This window comes from Cherax quadricarinatus, chromosome 36 (genome assembly GCF_038502225.1).
Source record: "Cherax quadricarinatus isolate ZL_2023a chromosome 36, ASM3850222v1, whole genome shotgun sequence".
NCBI lineage: Eukaryota > Metazoa > Arthropoda > Malacostraca > Decapoda > Parastacidae > Cherax > Cherax quadricarinatus.
In genome coordinates this window covers 15,587,900-15,603,338 of record NC_091327.1, presented here as the reverse complement: position 1 = coordinate 15,603,338, position 15,439 = coordinate 15,587,900, and the positions used below count along the sequence as shown (strand labels likewise).

Here is a 15,439-nt window from a genome sequence, read left to right as displayed (position 1 = left end):
GCAACAAACCCGTGGCTTTAATCCTGAGTAATGCCGTCCTGTTTATGAATATTACTGACACGGAAATTTTACTTATGCTGTTGGTAATATTTATTTGTCTTTCTCTGTGCTACCGAGCTTCGAATGCAATTCAATAATATCCACAAATATTTCCTCTAGCACACAATTTTTAATATATGTCTTGAACATCATTAAGTAACCATTATAAACAATACCAGGGATAATGATACTACATAACTTATGAAAATTGTGGTCTCAAGATGATAAACAGACAAGTTATAAATTACACCATTTCTTCTTCCCTGGTTTAAGGCATTATGCCCGGACTCTCCATTATGCCCGCACCCTCCATTATGCCCGCTGATGATCTATGTGTGCATCCCAACGCTATATCATTAACAGCCTTTTTTTTTTTTTTTTTTTGCACATTTCCAGCTTAGCTTGTACATCAATGTCCATTAAATGGCCTTAGCCGCTTGGAGCCCAGGTGACAAGGAGCTACAGGCTAAGAATTTTATCGTACCTGAATATGCACCTTCGAATCCTGATTAATATACTGCTTGATATATGTGCGAGTTGAGTCCTCACGTCTCAGTTTAATGATTACACTCGCAATGTGGAAGAGATGGCCGCTCATATATCCGTAACTTGCTTCCCATAGGGACCTTACCTTATCGCACACATTCCCTGTTGTATAACAAACTCCTCCTGATAATCCGACGAATTAATTTCCACACTATCTTGTATCTTTATGCCGTTATCTTCTTCATTTCTTGTATCGAGCGCACGACTTCAAAATGGCGTCGGCAAACTGGTTTCTCCCGCGCGCTGGTGTTGCCGTGTTGCTTCATGTTAAAACCTTTCTTCAAGTATAATCATTAAATCTCGCCTTCTTGGAGGACCAAAATCTTCTTAACAGATGTAACTTCGCTCGGCCATTATCTCCGCGTATTATCAAGAATAATTAAGGGTAGAATATGCTTAATATGAGAGTTAAAAGAGTCCGGTGATGCCATTGTGCGTTCCCGGAGATGGCGGCAGGCGCGGCCGCTAGCCAGCTGCCATCACGGCGTCCAGCCTGCAGAGGAAGTCACTGTCTTAGACATAGACGCTAATACAAGGTATGTTCAATCTTATTTATTGGGCAGTTATATAATAGGAAAATAATTAAAGCAGTTGTGCATTGTATTATGTGTTTGGAATATTGATAAAGAGCTGAAATCGCTTTAAAACGCTTATTTGCTGTGGTTGCTGTTTACTTCTCGCCGCAAAATTGTTACCGCTCACATGTTTTTCCACCGTACATCCTCCAGTTTGAGACGATCTAATTCAAAGAGAAGACAGTCTGTGCCTCAACGATCATGTGTGATGGTTTAATATAACCACAAGGGCAGGGAAAAGCAAAAGTGTAAAGAGAGGAAAAACATTTTGACTGTCGCCGCTACATTAACGAAATGGCGTCGGCTCTCCCCGCTGCCATATTGGATACCGCGGGAGGGAGGCGAGCGGTGGGAAGCAGTCTAGCTGCCCTCCACTGCTAAACTTAATGGCGATCATTGTAATGTTACCTTGCTGGTTTTGAATAATTTATTGGGCTTCAGCAATCCTGTGTCGAGCGTTTGCTCGTTCAGGCTTCTCTACGGCTGAAGTCAACCACGCACCCTTCAACCAGCCATACTTCTCAAGCCGGAGGCTGTCTCCATGAATCAGCTGTTTGAGTCTTAGAATATGGGAGGCCATGACAGTGAATACCTGCCGGTGGTGGGTATTTCCGTCTGTTTATAACAAATGATATGCACGAAGGGTCATTACGAATGTGTACGGAATACGGCGTGAACTGTACTCGACTTTCTCTCATCCAATTTAGTATAGATAAGTTTTCTAAATCCAAGTAAAGTGATTATTGCAATATATAAATGTAACGACCAACTATCACCAGTCGGTATCGGCTCTGCACACTGGTGAACACCATTTATCGTTAAAGTGTCACTTAAATCTGTTGTTAACATCACCAGCATCCTAACATACAGCGCGAGTGGATAAATAATTTCACTAACATTCCCAGGGTTAGATTTAGTTAGAGCAACCCATCACTAGCGGCGACTCTCCATCACACAATGCACTTGATGTGAGCACCAACATTGTTACAAATATTCGTGGGCGGCGTCTTGGGAGACGTGGACCAGGAAGAAGGTGGGTGGCGCAAGCTGCTGCTATGACATACAAGAGTTTTTGGACAGAGATAACCCAACAGTCCGCACCGCGCGACGTAGAGGCCCCACAACGCGTCGTAAACATCGCAAGACAATACCTGCACTCTTTACACCCGGGTGGGAGCAAAGAGCAACGTTGCAAGTTCAACATCTCCGGCTGCTCTTCCACACAGATCTGAAGCACCAGCAAAACAGTTCTCATCCTCCTCCCCCTCCTTTTCCTCCTCCTCCTCCTCCTCCTCTTCCTCCTCCTCCTCATCCTCCGCCTCTTCTTCTATTTCCTCCCCATCCTCTTCCTGCTCTTCCTCATAGGCCTGAAGCAATGAAGAAAAAAATCTTCTTTTTCCTGTTCTTGCTATGAAGCATCAGAGCAGTAAGCTCCTTCCTCCGCTGGTGCTTTTTCACATGCCTGAAGCACAATAGCAGCAATCTTCCTCTTCCTCCTATGGGCTTCAAAAAATATGAAGCCCTGAAATTTTCTAGCTACTTGCAGCTCATTCCGTCTCCCTTTCTTCCTCTGTTCTTCGCTCCCCACCGCCCTTTTTTCTAGCGGCCTGATTCCGATTTACGACACGAGATACTTGGAAATATTCCGTGTGTTTTCCTGAGAGGCCCGCGTGAGGAGAGACGCACACAGGCAGACACTCACCCTCCGACGAGTGACAAGCGAATGAAAACCTGGAGGTTGTAAAACTGAGTGATAAAATTGTGTCCCAAGACAGGATGTGTATGTGTCTGTGTGTACGTAGGTTTGTGTAAGTGTGTGTACGCGAGAGGTAGGCGGAGTAGCTTTTACGGGCAGTGCATTTGTCTTTTATTGGTCATAAAATTAAAAGTTAGCGGTAATACAAGCTCTAAACGTGGCAGGATCGCCATAAAGTTGGGTTTGGACACTTCGCACGCGCTGCGCCAGACGATGTGTTGAAATACCGAGTTACGAAGTACCGTCATTATTGTCCCATAATTATTTTGACTTTTATGCATCGTTTGGCCGTCTCTATCATTACGTTCATCTTCCCCCCACGGGCCTTAAAGCGCTTCACAGTCTAAGAGCTACGATAGGAATTGGGCTCTTAAGCCAATAGGCGATAAGGCTGACATTGATAATTTTATGATGCTGTAAAATTATCCGCGATGACCGAGGTTAGGAAAAAGCTTATGAAAATTTAATTGTTGGCTAATTAAGACGTAAAAGAAGAGCTTTTTTTGCGAGGATTACAAGGCTTGCTTGATAAATGTAATGGTTATGGGTGCAGTAATGACCCGGAATGTCATATATCGGATGGATGGACCAGCGCATTCTAATTAGGAGGATGTAATAAGCGAAGTTGCTTTATGCAAATTAAAACTTTACCTTATCTTCCAACATGGGGGATTATTACGAGTAATCGGGAGTACTGGGAATGACATTTTGATTCGAGAAAGGCAGTGAGTGAATCTACCGCCAGCCGCTGTGGTTCAGAGGCGATTGGCGACATATTTATGACCAATCGAGAGTCAGCGATAGTGTGTCGTGAAGGACACGCCTCGCATGCGATTTACTGCTACCCACCAATCAGTGAATGTCAAGTGATTAATTAGGGATCTCATTATAAGATAAGAAGATGGGACGTTAAAAAAAAAAGACAGTCCGAAACTTTAAGAAACGGCGCAAATATAAGCAAGGTCACACCATGCATCTCCGAGAAAACACCGGCACCAGAAGCAAGCAACAGCAGCAATAGTAACAACACAAGGGCAGATAGTATCAGAAGCAGGAACAGTATCGTCAACATCAGCAGCAGCAGCAGCATCAGTAGCAGAAGCAGCAGCAGCAACAACATCAGTAGCAGCAGCAGCAGCAGCAGCAGCAGCAGCAGCAGCAGCAGCAGCCCAATAAAAACAAAACTTCTCTCTTCACCCACACAGAAAAAAAAGAGCAAAAACAGAAAAAATGCGGGGAAAAAACACCCAAAACATAATGCTACTTACGCCAAATCGAATCGAGTGAAGGTGACGACTTTACAATAGTGAGAACCGGTATCAGCTGACACTGAACGGCTCGGCTACGACCTCGCCGTCGGATAGACTCTCTGCGAACTCATGACCGTGGCGTTTATGGGGCTTGGGGCCACCTTATGAGCCTCACCATAGGTCTCAGGACATACAAGAGACTAGCTGGGGATATCGCAGGAGACGACCACCAGCCGGAAGAGTGGAGGAGGGGAAGAGGAACAAGAACAAGAGGAAAGTGTGTGTATGTGTGTGTGTGTGTGTGTGTGTATGTGTGTGTGTGTGTGTGTGTGTGTGTGTGTGTGTGTGTGTGTGTGTGTGTTTGTACTCACCTATTAGTGGATGCAGGGGTCGCGTCACGGCTCCTGGCCCTGCTTCTTCGCTGATCGCTATTAGGTCCACTCTGCCCCTGCTCCAAGAGCTTTATCGTACCTCTTCTTAAAGCTATGTATGGATCTTGCCTCCACTGTATTACTCTGTGTGCGCATGTGTGCGTACTACCTCACACCCGATTGGTTGGAACTTAGCTCCAGGCCCCTGACTCCTGTGCAGAGCTGACATAGTCCTACCTATTAACTTCCTCATGATAGCCTACTCTCTCCGCCCCCCCATTTTCCCAAGCTGCCCGGTCTCAGAAGTGAATTTATGGCTTACGACAAGGTCAGCCAGACTGTTGGTGCTGGCGGCACGGAATCTGATATGGGTACTTCAGGCCGGCAGATCAGGAATAGCTCTGAGTCTGTGAGAATATTGGTAACTTCTATGACCCCCTCAACGTGGTGGGTTAAATTTTAAGTGTGAGAATTACATCCCTATCACCCTCATAAGCATAGATTTCAGTGTGCAGATTTGAAGTTAATCCCTCTAGTATTTCCCATGTGTACATTATGATATATTTTTGTCTCGCCTGTTTCATTTATTTCGTTCTGAGTCAGCGGAATATTATTACAAATTTAAATTGTAGAGCGAATATTTTGGTTTAAACGAAATGGCGATGTTGTGACGAAATTTAATGTCTATCCCAGAGAGGCGCCGATGATAGTAAAATAAATCAGATATTTTAATTGCTCTTTTTCATTCATTATAATTACTTTTTCTATATAATACTTATTATTATTTCCTGTGTTATTATTTCTATTATTATTATTATTATTAGTATTATTATTATTATTATTATTATTATTATTGTTATTATTATTATTACTTTTATTATTATTGTTTTATTATTATTATTATTATTATTATTATTATTATTATTATTATTATTATTATTTAATTATTCTGTTTTTGCTTCTTTTGCTTCTTGTATTTATAGCAGTCATTATTATAACTATTTTTACTTTTACCATTATTGGTATTATTATTAGTTGCAGTAGTAATATTAGTAACTGTAGTGGTAATAATAATAATAATAATAACAAATACTGTTATTATTTTATTATTAAATTTATCACTGCTACTTCTTCTACAACAATATTATTATTATTATTATTATTATTATTATTATTATTATTATTATTATTATTATTATTATTATTATTACCAAGTTACAGATGCATATCTTAAATCTTTTTTTGTCTATTCTCTTTAGTCATTAAAAAATAAATAAATACAATAGGATTGTTAAGTGATGAATGAAGGCTTGTCATGACAAAAATATATTGTGTAATTTTTTTTGTCTCCAGTTTGATGCCTATAAATGATTTCTGTGAAATGAACAATAAAGGTGATGATTGTTGCGAAAATTATCAAAAAAGGTGATGATTGTTGCGAAAATGATCAATAAAGGTGATTGTTGCGAAAATGATTGTTGAGAAGGAGCGGTAAGATTAGGATTAATACATTCATTTAAACCGTTAAATACGTAGCCTGGAGGTCATTTATCCTGGATGCAAAGCACTGGAAGGGCAGCTCCTGTTCATGGATGAGGAGCCCTTGGGCATCAAGGCAACCTGATTCATAATTTTCTAAACTCCTAGGGGCAGAGCCAGAGCTCGACCGCTCAAAGAGATGCTTAATATTTGCATTTCAAGAGAATCTTATTATTTGCATTCAGAGAGAAAGTTATTTTTTGTGCATTCTTCTTTTTTAAATATTTTCTATTGGTTTGAAAAAATTCTGATATATAAAGACGGTAGATTCAAAGTTATCGTAACTATAACGTGGAGTCTAATTCTCTTAATATTCATAAAAATGTTTTACTGTCAGCAGTCGGTAATTATGTTATTTTTGTGCGTCTAGAGTGTCATTAATGAAAGAGATTAGTTTAAGTGTGATGATATAAGCAAGGGGCATAATTTTATCTGGCAGAGCTCTCTTTTCAGTTAAGAATATATCTTAAAACAATAAAATACTATTATACTCACACACACAAGTATATATATATATATATGACTTGCCCATCATTATATGTTTGTTCCCATAGGCTCAGAGACCCTTGGCTCATGGGGAAAGAGTGCATCTAATTTCCTTAAGGAGTTGGGAAAAAGACTCATCAGGGTAACTAGGGATCCCAGGGCAGCTAGTTTTCTGTTCCAGCGGCTCAGTGCGGCTGTTCAAAGGGGTAATGCATGCTGCATTTTGGGCACACGCCCCAGCTCTGAGGAGCTGGATGAGATTTTCGCCTTATAATCGGTGATACACACGTAACAACATGTACCGTATATGCCACCTTTATATCAACAATGTATCTCTTAAATCTTGTGTGCTATATATATATATATATATATATATATATATATATATATATATATAAAGTATTACTGGTGAGAGAGAGCAAATACATATTGCATACAGAGACACGGTCCTCCTGTACAGTAATTCAGAACGTCTCAAATGAGTGCTATAAAGGTGTCAGGAAGGAGGCGAGGAGTTAGCCCCGGCGTCCCACCATCTTCATGGCGCGAGGAGGCGAATTCAGTGACACTAAAGAGGCCATATGTGTCAGGGGAATTACTCATGACTACTCTACTGGGGTGATGGTGGATGTTGTGTGATGGAGAGACGAGACTGTGGGAGGTGTGCTAAGTGGACTGTTTGTGTGTGTGTGTTTGTGTTTGTGTGTGTGTGTGTGTGTGTGTGTGTGTGTGTGTGTGTGTGTGTGTGTGTGTGTGTGTGTGTATTCCCATTGAATTTTTTACTCGCCGAGTTGTTTGCGGACTTCTTTTGACTTATGTAATTCTGAAGTTGTGTATTGAGTCTGCTACCACAACTGCCTCAACTATGCAATTCCGTTTTCAGTCTACCCTGAGAGTAACGAAATGCTTTCTTACTTCTCATGACTAATCTGTATCTCCAACATCCACCTGTGCATCCTTGATCCGGTCCTCATAATTCAAACTGTCTGTCCCTATCTGCTCTATCAATTCCTCTTCAGAGTGTGTATGTTGTAAGTCTCTTCAAATAGGTTATTATACTGCCTATCTCTATATTCATCAATAAGTGGACAATAAAGCACGTAGTGTCCAAAGAAAGTGACCATAGGGTTGGCCACATACTTTGTATTTGGGCTGTCATCTGTGTGTCTGCCAAACTGCCAGAGGAACTTATAACCAAGCCTAAGCCTGGCTACTACAGCATCAGTGTGCTTACATTGCAGGTTGTTCCATAAGCGTACTTCTAAACGTTTATGTCATCATAGTGGATGATAGATCTACTCAGGCTTGTAACTGCATTCCTATAGCATTCAAGTTCATTATTTACTCTTCTCTTAATATCATCACTACTGTGAAGACCTCTTTGATTCTTTTGCTAAGTTCATCACATATTTCCATGTCTCTGTCTCTTCTATCCCTTTTTCATTCTCGTCACTTGGTTTTTAACAGTCTGTTGTTTTTATATTGTTGTAGAATAACTTTGTTTCAGTTTTTCAGTTTCCCTTCTTGTTCTTGTGTATTCGTTTCTTGATTTCCTGCTTATCTCTCTCTTGCACTTACACTAGTCTCTCTGCATTCCTTATTAAATAATCTGATCTCTGTTTTCCTTGTTTTTTCCCCATAATTGAGATGAATTTTTCCTTGTTTCTTGGCACTATAACTCTATTACCTTCATCGTTTCCTGTACAGCTTTGTCCTTCAGCTCTGCTTCCAATGAACTTCCCTCAGAACCTTTCTCATTCCGTCACTGTTCTTCTTTCTGTAGTCCCTTTTGTTGTTACTCACTTCCTCTCTTTCTGTATTCATTTTCATTTCCACCAGGAGCTCAGAAATTGGAACTATTTGTGAGGAACTTGTGGTACCTCACAAATAATTTCTTGTATGTCATATTCATTTTGAGTAAAAAACAGATCTAATCTTGCAGGTTTATCAGTCACTTTATTCTTTTTTTCTTTCTTTCACATGCGAGCTCTGAAAATTCTTCAGTACTGGTTAAATAAAGCTGAAAAGGTAAACTCGAACGTAGCAAAAGATTTTATGGGAATGCCAATGAGTTACAGATGACAGACACAAAATTAGCAACTGGAAGTTTTATTCAGAAAACGTTGTCTCACAACAACAGGTTTTCTCAAGCTCCCAGGTGATCAATAACCTACTTGAGTTCATCTGAGCCTAGTTCATCTGAGCCTAGGTCATCTCAGCCTAGCTGTCACGCTTGAGAGTTGCTGCTCACAGCTACCGGTGCTACACTCACTTTCAGTCCACATTCCCACATTCTGGCTCCGACGGTTTTCTATAAATAAGAGAAACCAGCATCAGGCAGAATATACTGTATCCTATGTGACTGTTGTGTGACCATAGTGGGTTTAGCGCTTAGCTATGATTGTAATAATAATAATCCTGAAGAACAAAAAAAAATAAAGGCACAATACCGTGTCTGGAACAATACTGAAACCCGCATATAGGAGAGAGAAGTCCTATGTGGCTGTCAGGTGTTGTTCTTGACGAGCAAAATTCTGTACCGTGCTTCGTGTGTCAGCCACAAGCAGCTAGTTAGCACAATGACTGATAACTAGTACAGCGGTAATTAGTCTTAAATACAGCAAGTGCAGCGTGTGGATTATCTCAGCCAGTACTGCTGTGGATAGCCTCAGGACCAGCTGAAAGAAGTCGCGCGGGTGTATTGAGGTGAAGTATTTTGGCTGCAGACGGTAACAGGCGTTTATTCACTTAGTTCCTCGAGCTTTTGATAGTAACGAGGAATAAAAATGTGATCTTTATGGGAGACACACATGCGATTTGTTCTTCTTGCCCCGCGTATGTAGTGTGTGTGTGTGTGTATGTGTGTGTGTGTGTGTGTGTGTGTGTGTGTGTGTGTGTGTGTGTGTGTGTGTGTGTGTGTGTGTGTGTACTGTCCTATTTGTACTAACTTATTTGTGGTTACAGGGATCGATTCATAGCTCCTGGCCCTGCCTCTTCGCTGGTCGCTGCCTGCTAGGACCACACTCAGCTTCATGAGTTTAATCGTACCTCTTCTTAAAGCTATGTATGGATGCTGCCACCGCTACATCACTCTCCAGATTGTTCCACTTCCTGACAACTCTGTGACTGAAGAAATACTTCCTAACATCCCTGTGACTCGCCTGAGTCTTCAACTTCCAGTTGTGACAAATTGTTGCTGTGCTCCATCTCTGAAACATTTTGTCCGTATCCACTTTGTCAGTTGCTCTCAGTATTTTATATGTTGTTATCATGTGCCCCCTATCCCTCCTGTCCTCCAGTGTTGTCAGTGTGTATATGTGTGTGTGTGTGTGTGTGTGTGTGTGTGTATTCATGTCACCTAAACTGTATTCACCTAGTTGTGGTTGCATGGGTAGATTCATAGCTCCTGGCCCCGCCTCTTCACTGTGTGTTTGTGTGTATCTATGTCCCGGGGCTCACCGCCCCCGTTGCCCAGTCTTTTGATTGACTGCCTTATCAACAAAGGTATGGTACTAGTAGCACACAGTCCAAGATCAGCACGACAGCCCGGCTGATGAGAAACCAGCAGAACTCTAGCAGAAACGAGGCCTGGTCATGGACCGGGCAGCGGGAGCGTTGACCCCCGAAAATCCTTTCAGGTATATTCCAAGAATGGGGACTCGCCTAGTTCCCTCTTGAAGACAAAAAGAGGCCTTTGGTAATTTCCCTTAAGAACGAAGGGAGGGTGCTGAAAAGCCTTGAACCCTTTACACTTATTGCGGCATATCTCAGTGCATCCATTCATTTTAACTGAAAATATTATGCACTGTTTGCCTCTCGTTGGTAATAATTTCGAGGTACAGATATGGGACTAATCCCTCCAGAAATTTCCAGGTGTAAATTATGATGCATCTTCCTCACCTACAGTGCAGGAAGTACAGTTAAAAGGAATTCAGACGTTCCCAAGAATATAGGTGCTTGACTGAATTTATTCGAGTAATGAAGATTCTCTGTGCTTCCATTTCTGCGGTTTTGCCTGCCTTAAAAGGAGCTTTTAGTGTGCAATAATATTTCAATGTAAAGGCAACAAATGACTTAGAAGATCATCACTGACCTGACGTTTCCTGCTTTGAAGGGCTTTATTATTCAACTTTCCAGCTTCCCTGTGATTGTGAAAGCAACAATGTTGACATCACTGAACATAAGATTTTCTGATATTATCAGTCATAAGATTATGACATTTTTCTTCAATTCTATTGGAGTGGTTTTGAGTTTATTGCTTGTTTTTATTATTTAATTCTTCAATTTTTCCAAATCTTTATATAATATATGTGGTAGGGTACATAAAAGAAGGAAATTAAATGTGAATGTAGGAAAGAGTAAGGTGATGAGGATAATAAAATTACGTATCGAAAGATTGGATATCAGATTGGAGGGAGAGAGTATGGAGGAGGTGCAGGTATTCAGATATTTGGGATTGGACGTGTCAGCAGATGGGTCTATGAAAGATGAGGTGAATCATAGAATTGACGAGGGGGAAAAAAGTGAGTGGTGCACTGAGGAGTTTGTGGAGACAAAGAACTTTGTCCATGGAAGCAAAGAGGGAAATGTATGAGATTATAGTTACACCAATGCTCTTATATGGGTGTGAAGCATCCATGGTGAATATTGCAACAAGGAGAAGGCAGGAGGCAGTGGAGATGTCGTGTCTGAGGGCAATATGTGGTGAATATAATGCAGAGAATCCGTAGTTTGGAGATTAGGAGGTGCAGGATTACGAAAACTATTATCCAGAGGGCTGAGGTGGGGTTATTGAGGTGTTTCGGACATGTAGAGAGGATGGAACGAAATAGAATGACTCGGAGTGTGTGTAAATCTGTAGTGGTGGGAAGGCAGGGTAGAGGTCGGCCTAGGAAAAGTTGGAGGGACTGGGTAAAGGAGGTTTTGTGTGCGAGGGGCTTGGGCTTCAAGCAAGTATGCGTGAGCTTGTTAGATAGGAGCGAATGGAGACAAATGGTTTTTAGGACTTTACGTACTGTTGGAGTGTGAGCAAGGTAATATGCAGGGATTCAGGAAAACCGGCAGGCCGGAGTTGAGTCCTGGAGATGGGAAGTACAGTGTCTGCACTCTGAAGGAGGGGTGTTAATGTTGCAGTTCTATAACTAAAGTGTAAGCGCGCCTCTGGCAAGACAATGATGGAGTGAATGATGAGAGTTTTTCTTTATTTTTTGGGACTCTCTACCTTGGTGGGAAACGACCGATGTGTTAATAAAATAAAATAAAATGTGCATTTTGTTTGTCACCCACTGCATTCAAGAACTTGTAATGGTTCAGCAATTGCAAGAGGCAGGAGCAACCTGCTGTAAACACATGTTGCCCTGGGCTGTGCAACTGTTAAGATTTCATGTGCTGATAAGTCTTCTAAAAACTCTTTCAAAGATTTTTATTATGTTGGACGTCAGTGCTATCGTTTCATACTTTTTTTTTTTTGCAGTTGTGTTCTCACCTATGGAGTTCGGATACATCATGTTAAATGTTTGTGAGATGACTCCCGTGTCCAGATTCAGTCACCATAGGATATTTCACTAATGTAATAATTTTTTTCCCTTTTTTTTGATGAATATGCAGCTGTAATCAGTAAATGTTGTAATTGTTGTAATCAGTGTAAATTCCATCACCTTCAAACAAGAACTCATTAATGAGCAAAATATTTTGCCCTAGATCTTGTATATGAGAAACTGCGTTTTTATTTCATTTTCATTTCATTAACTGATTTTTGGTCCTGGAATATGATGTTTTCCGTTTCTAAAAGATATTTCCTTGAGTCTTGAGCAAGAGTGAGAGACACTGATAAACTCAGTGAATTTTCTTCTTCAGCTATAGAGGGAACAACTCTTTCCATCTTGCTTTTTCTCTTCATTTTTGTAAATTGTACGAGTTTGGAACACACGCTTAGGGTGAATAAATTCGTCGTCCCAAGACACTTGTTTTAACGCACGTTTCTTAAACTGTCTTCCCAGCATGTTTCAGTAAGGCCAGGATTTATTTCGTCCCAGATAATGTTCATATCGTGAAAGTGGGAATTTGTTGAATTCACCCTGAAGACTGCTTCTTCTATTTTCTACTACCACTACTACTTCTACTATCACTTCCACTGCCAGCATTACCACTACCACCACTTCTTTTTCTTCCTTTATTTCTCCTGTCCCTCTCCTCCTGTACCCAGGGTTCTATTTTTCGTTGCTAAAGCGGTCTTATGTGCGAGTCTCTGTGAAAGCTTCAGACACTGCATTCGCAAATATACTGCTGTGTGGTTATATGTTTTTGAATCCTAAACTTAGTGCACCTAAATACATGCATTATGCACATATGTATGTATGCTTTGTGTGTGTGTGTGTGTGTGTGTGTATGTGTGTGTGTGTGTGTGTGTGTGTGTGTGTGTGTGTGTGTGTGTGTGGGGGTGGAGGCTTTTTCAAAGGTACATAAGCAGCTTATTTAACTCTTTCTCTCTCCTGGCCGTCTTCCTCTCTCTCTCTCTCTCTCTCTCTCTCTCTCTCTTTCTTTATGGAGACAATGGCAAGCATATTAAAATCCGAACGAGAGAGATCATTAACATACTCGCTTCCTCTATTATGGTAACCTTCAGAATATAATTAGTGTATGATTGATCTAAATATTATGTTTTCAGTGCTTTTTAGACGTTAATGTAAGCGTTAACGAGGCTGTTATACATTGTATTACTTGGAATTCAAGAGATTATGATTGTCAATTTAGATTCTAATGTGGAATTTCAATTTGCGTGTTTTGCGTAACTCGAAAACTGAAATTAAATCTTAATTTTTATACGTGAATTAACTCGCATAAAAATATTATCACCAGATGCTGAACGCAGACAATATATATATATATATATATATATATATATATATATATATATATATATATTATATATATATATATATATATATATATATATATATATATATATATATATATATATATAGGGGTTACTAGCCCATTGCTCCCGGCATTTTAGTCGCCTCATACGACACGCATGGCTTACGGAGGTAAGATTCTTATCCACTTCCCCATGGACAATAGAAGAAATAAAGAAGAACAAGAGCTATGTAGAAAAAGGAGAAAAACCTAGATGTATGTATATATATATGCATGTGCATGTCTGTGAAGTGTGACCAAAGTGTAAGTTGGATTAGCAAGATATCCCTGTTATCTAGCGTGTTTATGAGACAGAAAAAGACACCAGCAATCCTACCATCATGCAAAACAGTTACAGGTTTCTGTTTCACAGTCATCTGGCAGGACGGTAGTACTTCCCTGTGTGGTTGCTGTCTACCAACCTACTACTTATGTGCGTGCGTGCGTGAGCGTGTTTGATAGGAGTGAATGGAGACGAATGGTTTTTAATACTTGACGTGCTGTTGGAGTGTGAGCAAAGTAACATTTATGAAGGGGTTTAGGGAAACCGGCAGGCCGGACTTGAGTCCTGGAGATGGGAAGTACAGTGCCTGCACTCTGAAGGAGGGGTGTTAATGTTGCAGTTTAAAAACTGTAGTATAAAGCACCCTTCTGGCAAGACAGTGATGGAGTGAATGATGGTGAAAGTTTTTCTTTTTCGGGCCACCCTGCCTTGGTGGGAATCGGCCAGTGTGCTAATAAAAATAAAATAATATATATTATATATATATATATATATATATATATATATATATATATATATATATATATATGTCGTGCCGAATATGTATAACTGGTCAATTAGCAAGAACTCATTTAAAATTAAGTCCTTTCTAAAATTTTCTCTTATACGTTTAAAGATATATTTTTTTCATTAATGTTGATGTAAAAATTTATAATTTTGCACCAAAAGGAACTTAGAAAACTTACCTAACCTTATTATAACAAGCGTAATTTATTTTAGCCTAACCCAACTAAATATATTTTAGATTTGTTTACAATAATTTAATACTAAACAAACACAAAGAAATATATTTTTTTCGTTAGGTTCAGAATGATTTTGGCGAAATTATTGCATACACAAATTTTCACTTGTCCTATATGGCAAGATGACCGTTGCTATTTAAGCCAAGATCGCAAGTTCTGCCTATTCGGTACGACATATATATATATATATGTCGTGCCGAATAGGCAGAACTTGCGATCTTGGCTTAAATAGCAACGCTCATCTTGCCATATAGGACAAGTGAAAATTTGTGTATGCAATAATTTCGCCAAAATCATTCTGAACGTAACGAAAAAAATATATTTCACTGTGTTTGCTAAGTATTAAATTATTGTAAACAAATCTAAAATATATTTAGTTGGGTTAGGCTGAAATAAATTGTTCTTGTTATAATAAGGTTAGGTAAGTTTTCTAAGTTCCTTTTGGTGCAAAATTATAAATTTTTACATCAACATTAATGAAAAAAATAAATCTTTAAACGTATAAGAGAAAATTTTAGAAAGGACTTAATTTTAAATGAGTTCTTGCTAATTGACCAGTTTTACATATTCGGCACGACATATATATATATATATATATGTGTGTGTGTGTGTGTGTGTGTGTGTGTGTGTGTGTGTATATATATATATATAAAACAGTAGATATTTTAATTGTGGAAATTAGCTTTTCTCTCCCTTTCTTTTTTCTTTTGTCTCTATTCTCAGGATACTCAGGTTTGACTGGTTGCATTTGGCTGTGGACATTGTTACTACGGGAGAGAGATATCCATGGTGTTTCATTCTTTGAATCACAGTCATAGAATAATATATGAATAAATGTTTCAAAAAATGTCTTACATTCAGTACTTTATCATCACTATTATATTGATATCTTATTTTTGGAAAATTCTCATTTCCATACCGATGCAACAAGAAAGA

At 39.6% G+C, this 15,439-nt stretch overlaps 1 protein-coding gene and 1 long non-coding RNA gene across 9 annotated transcripts in view; one reads left to right on the top strand and one right to left on the bottom strand.

The window, feature by feature from the left end:
- Positions 1–2,545, bottom strand: part of LOC128691407 (uncharacterized) — a 185,741-nt gene extending 183,196 nt beyond the window's left edge. The window contains exons 1-2 of the long non-coding RNA XR_008407425.2: positions 2,312–2,545; positions 671–1,078 (exon numbers count right to left, since the gene is read on the bottom strand). This is a non-coding gene — a long non-coding RNA (uncharacterized lncRNA). The remainder of the gene's footprint in view (positions 1–670; positions 1,079–2,311) is intronic.
- Positions 1–15,439, top strand: part of LOC128691404 (homeotic protein ultrabithorax-like) — a 1,565,881-nt gene that overhangs the window by 610,654 nt on the left and 939,788 nt on the right. The gene's annotated exons all lie outside the window — the stretch shown is intronic.